Source organism: Alosa sapidissima, chromosome 9 (assembly GCF_018492685.1).
Source record: "Alosa sapidissima isolate fAloSap1 chromosome 9, fAloSap1.pri, whole genome shotgun sequence".
In the NCBI taxonomy this organism is placed as follows: domain Eukaryota; kingdom Metazoa; phylum Chordata; class Actinopteri; order Clupeiformes; family Clupeidae; genus Alosa; species Alosa sapidissima.
This window is the reverse complement of record NC_055965.1, coordinates 35,056,691-35,069,734: the sequence shown is the minus strand read 5'-3', so window position 1 is coordinate 35,069,734 and position 13,044 is coordinate 35,056,691. Positions and strand designations below refer to the sequence as shown.

The 13,044-nt window shown below is 39.6% G+C and overlaps 1 protein-coding gene and 2 long non-coding RNA genes across 12 annotated transcripts in view; 2 read left to right on the top strand and 1 right to left on the bottom strand.

The window, feature by feature from the left end:
- LOC121718788 (NACHT, LRR and PYD domains-containing protein 3-like) overlaps positions 1-13,044 on the top strand; it is a 1,510,793-nt gene that overhangs the window by 705,670 nt on the left and 792,079 nt on the right. The window lies entirely within an intron of this gene.
- Positions 1-13,044, bottom strand: part of LOC121719082 — a 530,903-nt gene that overhangs the window by 115,533 nt on the left and 402,326 nt on the right. The window lies entirely within an intron of this gene.
- LOC121719041 lies at positions 5,525-7,939 on the top strand. The gene is made up of 5 exons (XR_006034098.1): positions 5,525-5,633; positions 6,403-6,541; positions 6,889-7,027; positions 7,622-7,672; positions 7,828-7,939. It is a non-coding gene; the product is annotated as an uncharacterized LOC121719041 (long non-coding RNA).

Sequence of the window (13,044 nt, the reverse complement as noted above, 5' to 3'; positions counted from 1 at the left end):
ATATTTTTTAAAAATCTATCTCTTGCCAGCAGGGGGTGCTGAGGCTGCAGCACCCCCCTTCCCGCGCCCTTGGTCTGGAGTATGTGAAAACCTTCTTGGAAAGCAAAGGCCTCAGCTATCCTGAACTGGAAGACCTCGATTGGCTGAGTAAGTTCTACTTCATGTTGGATATGACAAGTCACTTGAACACGCTGAATAAAAATCTCCAAGGAAAAGGACGCACAGCCCTGCAGATGCTGGAAGATGTTTTGGCGTTTGAGCGCAAGATGACAGTGTTCGCAAGAGATACACAAAAAGGTACGCTCTCTCACTTTCCCTCCCTAAGAGAGTTCAAAGAAGCGAACAATCAAATAAATTATTTCCACCGTGCTATCATTACAATGCAAGCTGCATTTGGAGAAAGATTCAGTGATTTCAGAAAGGAGAAACCTACCCTCTCTTTCCCCGTCACACCGCTGGACATCGACCCATCCCTGCTGAAAACAGTTGCATTCACCGGAGTAAGTAAGCCTGATCTAGAAATTGAACTGGCCGACATAGCGGAAAAAGATTTATGGGTAAATAAGTTCAAATCACTGACAGCGGATATTGAAGAAGACGCCCGTCAGAAGGCTACACTCGTTAAAGAGCACAAATGGAGTGATATTGAGAAACTCCCCCACCCCGACAAACTTGTTTTTGAAACATGGAGTGCCATTCCTGACACATATATTAACATGAAAAAGTATGCATTTGGAGTCTTGTCCATCTTTGGCTCAACATACTTATGCGAGCAATTGTTCTCAAGCATAAACTTCATAAAGAACAAACACCGTTCCCGCCTCGTAGATGAGAACCTACAGGCCTGTATGAAGATCAAAGTCAAAGATCAAAGTCACATCTTACAGCCCTGACATAGGGAAGATCTGCAGCAAAGTTCAGACACAGAAGTCACATTAAACAGGTAATAATAAAATTTAATAAGCTATTATTTTCCTATTATCCTGGAAAAAAAAATTCAGACTGATGTAGATTTTTTGTATGTTCAGCTGAGCAAAAAACCCTAAGAGGACGAGAGAACACTTGACATGGACTTGTCAAAGACGGCCCTGTTTCTTTTTAAAGCTCAGCTAAATGTTTTATTTTAAAGTGGGCTACTTTTTGTTGTATTCAGTGGTTATAACAGCTAAAATAAAAAAGCTCTTATTTTGTGCGGCTCCCTAGAATTTTTTTTGGCAGAAGATGAAAAATGGCAAAATGGCTGTTTTGATAATAAGGTTGCAGACCCCTGTCATAGATCATAGTTCTGCTTTTAACATTATCTACAGTTGAGTCACACCCATTCAGGGTACTAGTTGCCAAAATACCGGTCAGAGGAGAGGTAGCCCTGCCGTGTAGAAAGACGTTTTCTAACTATATAGACACACAATATACTCAAATGAATGTGGAGCTCAAACAAACATTTGAGAAGAATATGCGTCTACCACAGCAGACTGCATGTAACAAGAGCTATTTAGGCGTAACAGCGCATTGGATAAATCCGCAAACCATGGAGCGAGGTAAGGCAGCCCTGGCATGCAGGAGGTTCAAAGGACGCCATACATACGACTAAATTGCAACGGAGCTTGACCATATCTACTCTTATTATATCATTCAAAATCACCACAACAGTCACAGATAATTGCTCAAATTTTGTAAAGGCCTTCCAAACGTATCAGCTAGTGGAGCGGGATGACTCTGATGATGACCAGGAGACGTTTACTGACATCGGTGAGGCCTTGCAGACCCGTGTTGTTTCTGATGATGATGGTGGTGGTGAAGATGACACTGATCACATTGCCGTCACATCAGAGATGTGCTTCACACACCCTGAACCTGGTGTCATGCATTGATATTGACAAGTGGTTACTGTCAACACCCGGGACAAAACCTGTTCACAGAAGTGCGACCACAAAATGCACAGGCTTGTGGAATAAGGCTCGGAGGTCAACCGTGGCTGCAGAGACTGTGCATGGTGTGATTTATAAGAAGCTGTTAGTCCCATGCACCACAAGATGGAACTCAAAACGATATAACGAGATGGATCACAAAACGAGAACACCAGTTCATCAAAGAGTACTGTACGGTGATTAAGCCACTTACAGTTGCTTTAGACATTCTTCAGGTAGAAGATCATTGTTACCATGGCACACTCCTACCCACACTGGAGACATTGATATTCAAGACCCTGCAACTGAAGAGTGGCCTGCACATCCTAATTGACCTTCCAGAGGCAATTGTCACAGTAAGAACTTTAATTAATTAAATTCATTAATACATTCATTTTATTATATGAATGGTAAAAGATCATTCTATTCTATTCTAACCTAACCTTTACAGTTATGATACATTATGACTAGAGATGATGGACCTTCAAAACCTTGTTGTAAAGAAATAGAATGTATATATAGGGAAATAAATATAGGCTAATGTAAAATTAAATATTTATATTCATAATAGTCTATGATGCACTCTCTCTCTCTCTCTCTCTCTCTCTCTGGATAGGGATAGATAAAGATAATATAATATGGAATTTGCATCCTTATGTATCATTTCAGACAATCAAAACAAGATTTGCAGAGGTGTTGGAAAGCGAGGATGCCGTCTTGGCTGCTGTGACTTTGCCCAAGTTTAAACTACGTGGGCTGCGGACACAGGAAGGACAAGGCAAGTCAAGTCTGCTGGCAGAGTGTCGAAAAACTGCCCGAGAAGACCAGCAAGCAGATACCACCCCACCAACACGCCTGCACAGACTCTGCCATAGAGGATGAGTTCTTCTCATATGAGGATGAGGACGAGGATGACACGTCTGCTACTGCTGAAAGTCAAGTTGCTGATTACTTAAAATCAGGAGAACACTCTCTTAATGAATTTGCACTAGTAAAGAAAATTTCACTCCGTCATAATGCAGCCACTCCATCCAGTACCCCAGTAGAGAGACCTTTTAGCCTGGGGAAGTTAGTCTTGGATGATTGCATAAGGATTTCTGTAGGATATTTAACCTTAACTGTACAGCAAAAAAGTACAATAACATCCTTAGAGCTACAGTATACCAGCCTCTTTGAAATCTATGATTAAAGAAGATCACTTTTATTCTAAGACATCACCTGAGATGAGACAACTCCATATAGCAGAAATAGATCAATTCGATTGTACATGCACAAACAGAATTATCAGAAATATGTTATTGAAAGAATTTTACCTAATGTAGTTAAAAGACAGTATATTACGAAAGACTTAAGGTTGAGGAGGTTAAGGTGTTTAGAAAACATTATATTGCATTTCCTCTCCCTCCTAAAATGAAAGAAGTGCACTTTAAAATTATAAACGAGTACTACCCAACAAATTAATGTGTTTTTTTTTTGGTAAAAAAGAAACAGAAAACTTCTGTTTAATTTGGAACATCTGTTTTTCCTATGTAATCCTGTGCAGACTTTGTGGAAAGATTTGTGGTGCTGGCTCCAATCGAAGTTTGAGACCCCCCCATTAACTTAGAAAGTAATCAGATTTGGTATGTATCTTTTGTTTTGAATGTTTTGATTTTAGTTGCAAATTTTTTTTTTTTTATCCATAAATGTAATTTCTATCCCATGCTAAGCCCACTGGAAACATGAGTTTAACTCCTTGTATAGATCCTTAATGTTTGTGAAGGATGTAAAAGCACCTGGTGTCTCTTTTGTCTGTCTTCAATGTAGTTGTTAATTAAGCCCCTGTCTTAACTTTGTTTTGTTTTTGTTTTGTATTAATTGTAATTTGTATATATTGTTTTGCAAAGCTTTGAAACATAGGCTTCTAGTCTAGACCAGGCAAAGCGGGAGCTTGTAACCATCTGCATTCGGTAGGCTATATTCACCAGACCCATGGCTACACTGGACATGCAAATGTGTTCTGTGCCCCGAGCATATACTTGCCTTTCTCTGTCTATTATCTGCAGCGTTAGGGCCTCCACCCCGATGAGATTGCTAGTCCGCGGAGCAACAAAGTTACAGGCTATGGTCACGTGTCTGTCACACGTCTGATCATTTGCACCACAAATGAATGGTAGACTATAGAACCGCTGGCCGAAAAAAAACTAAGGCTCTCGTGTTTTGCTGAATGATATTAAATTAACTCAGCAGATCACCCTAGTAGATAACCAGAATTACATTCTCCAGAATTGTAAGTCAGAATGTAGGCTAAACTGGGCCACATGGTAAGCACAATTACATTAGCTTAAAACTATCTAGCCTAGTATAACCTAAAACTAGCTTAATTAAAATGTCACAGCCCATATTTTTTTAATTAGAATATAGATATTAAGAGAATAAATCATTATTCAAATATTTTTATTAATACTTAAAGTACACTTAAAAGCAGGTACCCATACAGAAAAATCAAGGGAAAAAATATATTCACATATATGCAGCTTAGCTACATCCATACATAGATGGCTACAATATATTTAATACATATAAGAATGTATATATGCAAGTATATGTGGGACCCAGCAATGTAACATATATGTGGATATCGTACATTACATTATATGGTAAATATATTCAATTAACTTATTTGCACCATGATTTGCACACAGGCAGTGATGGGTGGGATTTACAAAAAACCTTCAACTTCAAAATACGTCACTACCAACATACTCTAAGGTCGTTGGAATAACAGTTAAAATGTTTGCAGCTTTTTCACTACATAAGCATAACTAACAGCTACTAGTCCAAATGTAAAACGTTTGCTCTGGTTAAGTGGATTGGCGGGGAGTATGAGGGCAAAACCAGTATTTTGCAGACTGACTGCATTAGTAGACCTAACGTTAATGAGGTAGACTTTTTCAACAGCTCTGGATGGGACAACATCAAAGATCCTTGATTACTAGCAAGATAGAGCAACGTAATTCGTTACTATGGGAGCAAAACGGGACAGTTCCGGTCTGCATAAGTGGGAGTGTCACCCTACGTCACTAAATAAACTTTCTCTCTTAATAAGCAATAAGAACAAATAAACATAATTGTGTTCACAGTATTATTGTATATAATCGTGTATGATACCAATGAATCATTCTTTAGGACATGATATGAATAATTTAATTAGTCATGTGAACCGAGCTAGCTTGCTAGCTAACGCTAGCTTAAAATGCTATACAAGTGGATGGGAGTAGCTATGGCAATAGTACAGCTATGCGCTAACAAGTGACTAGTTGAAGGACTTCGCTTAAACTTAATATACTGTTGCAAATTCACTTGAGTATAAACTATCCACTTTAACTAATGTCAGTAATGTTATTCAGCTAGTTGTCATTTCAAAGAAATTACACTTCTCCGTTTAAAATGTTACCTTAGCTAAGACGCTAGCAACAAATCCAGAAAGACATAATGACCAATTTATTGGTAAAATTCCACAAGTCTCCATTGACATTAGTGCAGCGAGGGTTTACTCTGGTCTGCATAAAGGGGGATTTTCCCCCCTCCCCCTTGCAATAATCGAACGCGGAAATTGTCGAACGTTTGCGCCTCTCTCTCCGCTTTAACCCTCTCTGACAACATCTTGCTAGAAACGAACGTTATGTGGTGGAGGAAAGGAAGGCTCTTGGCCGGTTTTCGAGGCCATGGTGGTCAAAATTGCTGGTAAGTAGATCTTCATTGTATGCTGAATTGCTTTCATATAACATTTGCAGAAGTTAATGTCCGAATTAACAATGATATTATTGGTGGAAGCTGGAAGCTAACCTTTGCTACTTTCTGTAACATTAACGTTAGCATAAATTAGCCAGCGCTAGCTTTATTTTTTTACACCTGAAAGGGGTTTGAAAAATAAATTCACTGAGAAACGTTTGGACAATTAATGAAAACGACTTGTAATGACAGAGTGAAATACCAATTTAACCTGTCTCCCGGCCATATTTGGTAGTATATTTGCCTCTGGCATGTAGATTGATAGCTAGACATAAATATAAGCTAACTTATGATTTGTCATGCAAGACAGAAAATGTAACGGTTAACATTACTAGCCTAAGGTGTAGACATTCTATGCACTGTGGTTTAGCTAGCTAGCTGCTATTGTTGCATCATGGACAACACTTAGAGCTAACATTAGCTTCTTTTTTTTTTTTAGATAGGATGTAATGTGGTATGTGCTGGAGAGTTTTAGAGTGGACGTGTAGAAATTGAAGACACAAGTACTGTGCTTAATTTCATGGAAATGGCATTGCAAGTAATGTGTTTTGTTTTTGTGCACTATCAAACTACTTTGTCATGCTTTGTGCACTGACATTCTTGCAAAACCATTCATACCCATGCTAAATTATGGAAATGTAGAAGTTGAATTGTATTGAAAAGGACCATGTATGGCCATGTAGTATATTTGAGCACTGAAACCCCTTTTTTTACCTTTTAGAGAGGGAGGCAACACTTGAAAGCTACATCAAGGACACCGGAGGAAGGACCAGAAGACCTGAGACCCAGACGACCCAAGCCCAACCCAATAGTATGCTTCACTGACAAATGTTGATGCTTCATCATCAAATAGACCAAAGGTAATCAAAAATGTTTACTTATGAATATAACTTTTTTGTTAAAGGTCTATTTTCGAATGCAGAACATAACCTTTTGTTTCTGAGAATTTATACATTTGTTTGAGTAGTTTTGATCTTTTGAATGACAAGAAATTAGCTTCAAGCTACTGGGGACACAAAGTGAACTGAAATACCTTTCCAACCATATCTTTCTATGATGGTTGGTACAGCTTCCCTACAGTCTCAGATAGCAGTCTCAGATGGGAGACACTTCATGAGTGGGAATATCCCAGGACATTACATATTACACGAGTATACCCTTTACCAACGCCACTCTCATTCATGCTGTATATTCTGTTCACTTGCAGGTTTCAGAGAAGGCTGGTAGAGCTCTCTATGAGTGTGAGCTGTGGGAGATAACCAAGAACTGACAACCACCTAAAGAAGAGGTGGCGATAAAGGCTCTCCAAGAGGAGGTTGTGAGTCTGAAGGCTTTTATTCAACAAGGTTTGTAGAGTGTTTTCATACAGATGTGAAATTTTACATTAAAATTTACATGTTTAACTTTAATGAAATAGCAGCTTCTTGGTTGTACAAGTTTAGTAAAAAATTGAGGATTAAACTAACTTTTCCTTTCAGTGTTTATCTGTGTGCTTCTCTCTTCTGTGTATATGATATATTAGTATAAGTACATATACTTTTTTGATCCCGTGAGGGAAATTTGGTCTCTGCATTTAACCCAATCGGTGAATTAGTGAAACACACTGCACACAGTGAACACACAGTGAGGTGAAGCACACACTAATCCCGGCGCAGTGAGCTGCCTGCTTTAACGGCGGCGCTCGGGGAGCAGTGAGGGGTTAGGTGCCTTGCTCAAGGGCACTTCAGCCCACTGGTCGGGGCTCGAACCGGCAACCCTCCGGTTACAAGTCCAGAGTGCTAACCAGTGGGCCACGGCTGCCCTCTAGTTGTGTTGTCTCATTTAAAAGCGTTAGGCTGTCTGTGTGGACTGCTTCACATTTTCGCCTCACCATCATAGATCTTTTCTGTGTTAGTAAACTGTAACTATTTGAGGTCCTAATTGATTGTGCTATTTTTTAGGAGGCACTTAGAGGGAATGCCTGGACCCTGAGAGGACTAAGACGATAATTGGTGAGTTTATTTTATTTGTATGTCTTTCTCTCCAACTCACTTTGTATTTATCTCCAATTATCGTGATAACACAACAGTGTTTCCGCACTTTAGCATCTGTATTTGTGTCACTAATATTTTGCATGTTCTATTTGTATATGTTCTGTCTTATTCAGAGGCCACCCTGAAGCAGTTCCCAGGCCAGACACTCACTCCAAATTGCTGGGCCAGGCAATAAATGCCAAAGTGACAGAACTGAGGTTCCATAACAAAAACAAAGATTTTCAATAAAATAGAATAAAAGATAACGGAAGTGTTGTGTGTTTCTTCCTCTTTATACTGATACTATGGTTGATTTTAAGTAAACACAATAGTGCAATATTTATTGATCAGTGCGGAAAATATCAAACCATAGTAGAATATGAACTATATTAGAGACATACATGTCTGAAATATATAGATCATGTGATCAGAATCTTCATCAAGGGTCATGTGATCATGCTTCTTAGTGTCATATATTTAAATATATTTAATTATATGCATAAAATATAAGAAAGTGGCCAATATTGAATATTTACCTATATTTTGAAATATATTGATACATACATGGAAATATATGTAGTTAACATAGATGTAAATATATTTATTTAACATAGATGTGCTTATGTTCAAGCTGCATATATGTGAATATATTATTTTTCTGTATGGGTAGGCCTACTTTTTACTTTTACTTAAGTAGGGTTGTCATTGTGGTACTTTTACTTTTACTAAAGTAAATATTTCTTTGCTTATTTGTGTACTGAGTTTCAGTATTTTCTATCTATGCGTTCACCAGTTTTATAATTTTGGCGTACAGAACGTTCGGTAGCAATCCTACAAACCGCTCCTTTACGGATCCCCCCATGTGTGTGTGTTTTTTTTTTTTTTTTATGATCCCCGAAACCCCATACCTCTGCGAGACACTCTGGCCAAGAGCAATGATGCACGTTACTTTTACCCCCAACATTGCGGGAAACCTGCTAAACTGATGAAGACAGCGCTGCAACGTTGGAGGACAGTACACATTGGCCGAAGTCCGAAATATTTCTGAGTAAACATGGTATATTGCGTGCAGTGAGATTTTTAAATGCATGCTTGTTGCCGCCCTTCGAGTTGGGCCATTACGTTGTTCTTTGCCATCTTTCTAGATTAGGGTCTGGATTTGCCAGGCTAGAAACCCCATTCATTCGCGCATAATGTGTTGAACCGGAACCTGCAAAAATGCTAATCAAACGCATTCAAAATGACGGTATGTCTACCACACACTCTATTACCTTGTTGCAGCGGTGTATAGCCTACGGAATACGTTTTAAATTAATATAAAAATCAAAGAAAATTAACAACTTAATGTAAAGTCATAACACTACCTTATCCCGGTATCCAACCTCGTGTGTCTGCCAACACACGCGTGAAAAATCCGATTTCTCATCCAGTACACGAGAGGGCGGTAAAACTTATACGCGCGGCGCGACCGAATATTTCGTTGTTCAGTGAAGCAGACGACACAATCCGGTTGAGGAAAATCATAACAAACCACACGAGTTTTACTATCTTAATGTTGAAACTATCAAATGCAGGTAAAGTTAGATAACCCAGTCTCCTATTGTTGTTAATGGCTCACGCCAAACGACGTGTTGAACACTGTAGAAATATTTACATAAGGCAATAATATATTACATAAGGAAGGTTGACGAGAATCGGTAGCCTATTTTCGTGCACTTGCAGGTTTCCCTGTTTCCATTTTAAAATCCATAGGCTGCAAAACACCATGCAAGAACAGGAAGAAGACACACAGCAGACCGAAGGCTTGAAGTCGCAACACACCACCACGAGACACCGGAGTGATATCAACGCGAACGTGAGTGGGAGCATCATTACCGTTATGTCCCGTCGTTAATGTGAGTGTTGCAGATAGTGTGCCAGCCAGCTAGTAGCCTGCTGGAGGGCAATTCTGCGCAAAACTGCCACATGCACATGCCAACACTATGCCATGGTATTTAGTTGGCTTTATGGACGTGACAGTTTTGCGTGGAATTGCCCTGGACCATTCTTTCACACAAACCTAAACTGGTTTTAATATTGTAGCTATGGCTATTCTCTCTCTCTCTCTCTCTCTCTCTCTGTCTGTCTGTCTGTCTGTCTGTGTGTGTGTGTGTGTGTGTGTGTGTGTGTGTGTGTGTGTGTGTGTGTGTGTGTGTGTGTCTTGTCCGTAATGCTTGTATGATGCATTGAGTGGGCTTCTTCAGGTTGAGGCAGGCTTGTTTGTGACTCATGGCCAAATGCTGACCAAGCTCATTCATCTACACAGAAACACAGACACAAGCTTCTGATTGTGTGATCTACCAGAGAACAAATAATGTCACAATACGAAACTCATATTCAACACTGTGTGTGTGTGTGTGTGTCAAGGTTGTGCACAATTCGAATTGCAATTCTGCTTCCTGTTTGCTACCTCAATTGAAATGCAAGTGAAATTCATGAATTGAATTGGAATTTAAGAGCCAGTTACAATTAAATTCTGGAATTTTGCACAAGCCTGGTGTGTGTGTGTGTGGGTTTGCATATCTTACCTGTAAAAGCTCAAAATCTGCCATACTAAATAAGCCAACACATCTACCACAAATACTCTGACAGACAGAGACAGATGGGGACACCGGCCACCAGAGCTGTGATGTATTATTCTTTCACACAAACTTACGTCACAGACCACTTGGAGGTGCAAACAATATGGGATTTTGGCTGATTTAAGCATCAGTTAACCTCGAAACAGGCACTTTACTTTGGATAGACACTAGCAATACATCATGGGAGTGATTAACGTCAAAAAATCTAGACTGGAGTAAGTCAACATTTGACACCTCCGATATGTTTAGTGTTCTAAAGACGTCAAATAGCCTGTTATAGAATTGAAGAAGCCAGAAGTGAACACACATGGATAGCTGCAAAAACTGCTTTCATTACACAACTAAACACGAGGAAATACTTTTAGAATCCTTGAGCCAGCTCCTTACTATGTGATCTCAATGGAATCCTTGAGCCAGCTCCTTACTACAGTATGTGATCTCAATGGCGATACACCTGTAACACCATGGCATACCTGGTTACCTGTATGTTTGTATGAAAGAATAGGTGGATTCGACTTGATGTAGCCGCCTGCAGCCATCTTAAGATGACTGCATAACGTGATTATTTCTGAGATTCTGATACTTTTTCAATTGTGACGTATGCACTGGGTTGAAAATGTATCAGAATCTCAGAAATAATCCCACCAACGTAATAACTGTTGCCTACTGCCAGTTAAGTACTGTAATATTTATCATGTTGATGGGAAATTACGTCATTACATTGGCAGTAGGCAACAGTTATTATGTTGGTGGGAAATTATTACTTCGGCAGGATTATTACGTTTAAAATGTGCAGATTTCTTATTATAGATTTTTATTTTATTATTTTATTATTATTTGTTTTATTGTGTTGGTGTGAAGTTATTACATTTGTGGGTGTTACAAAGCCTTGACTTTTAACGGACCACCAGTTCTGAAAGGGTGTAATTAATCATCAGGCTTTGCTATCATTGTGGAGGTAGTATTGGCTTGATTCCAAATCTGAGCAACTGTTATTGAACAAGTCTCTCTCTCACTCTCTCTGTGCGTGTGTAGAAAGGTGACATTACCCAGCATATTGATACGGTGGATCAAGTCTCTCTCTCTCTCTCTCTCTCTCTCTCTCTCTCTGTATGTGTGTGTGTGTGTGTGTGTGTGTGTGTGTGTGTAGAAAGGTGACATTACCCAGCATATTGATACGCTGGATCACAAGCAAGCCTGCATGGACCTGGAGAACGCTACTCAAGTCATCATACAAGTATTACAGGTAACACACACACACAGACACACTTTAATGAGCACACATTTGCACAATCACTAGCAGGTAAAACACACACACACGCAGACTCACTATAATGAGCACGCATTTGCACTATCACTAGCAGGTAAAACACACACACACACACACACACACACACACAGACTCACTATAATGAGCACGCATTTGCACTATCTCTAGAAGGTAAAACACACACACACACTAGCAGAGCTGTCAAGAGACTGTTGAAGTGTATTTAATAAATGCTCCAATATAACTGTTAACACAGACCACTCAGATGAGACACAAGCAAGCCTGCATCAACCTGGAGAAGGCTACTCAAGTCATCACACAAGCATTACAGGTAACACACACACACACACACACACACATACACACACACACATACACACACACACAAGCATTACAGGTAACACACACACACACACAGTCAACACACTTTGTTGCCTCCACAGTTTTAATATTTATTTCGCGTTTTGGTTCCATGTTACATTTCCCGTCTCGTCCGCTGTTATTTGAATTCATATTTCATTCTGTTTGTGTGTAGCTGTTTTGTTTTTAAGCTATGATCTTTCTTGTCAAAAAAGAAAGCCGTTTTAAAGATAATGCTGCTCAATGTGCTTGTGTATATATCAATCAGCATGAAGTAGGAAGGAACCAGGAGCTCTGCGTGGTGATTCGTCGTCTGGAAGAGAAGGAGGCGGAGACTGGGCGGAGCCTGACAGAGCAGGTGGAGTCAAACAAGCAGTTGAAGCTGAAGATCGATGAACTGCAGAAACACCTGGAGGAGAAACACAACTCACTGACACAGGCCAACCAGGTGAGTGAGTGTGTGTATGTGTATGTGTGTGTGTGTGTGTGGAGGAGAAACACAACTCACTGACACAGGCCAACCAGGTGAGTGTGTGTGTGTGTGTGTGTGTGGAGGAGAAACACAACTCACTGACACAGGCCAACCAGGTGAGTGTGTGTGGGTCTGATGTTTGTCTTTCTTGCTTCTCTCATCCTCTCAAAGAAACTCTGGATCTCATTCATATTTTCTTCTATCCTCCCCCAGATCTGTGTCTCTCTCGCAGGTCTACGGACAATTCTCTCGGCCTCATGGCTTTGTTTTCCCTCTGACATACACAATCAACTATGAGACCTTATACAGTACTACCACTAACGTCATGTAAACCACACAATAACATTAAGGCATGTTTCTGATAGGCCTATTTGACAGAGTAAGCATATTAGCAGAGAGGTTTTATTTTAAATTGTATAATTTAAAAAAAAAGTATAATTATTGCAAGTTGCACTACTTTTTGTATTGGTTTCATACAAGATGTTTGTGAAATTTGCACAGTAAAAGTTCTGTATTTTGACAGCAATTGTCTTTGCATTCTGATTAGATTCTTCTTTAGAATCATGAGCTCTTTGTAAACAGCATCATTTTCTGGGGCCATGCAAAACTGCATTAGCCTACCACTAGT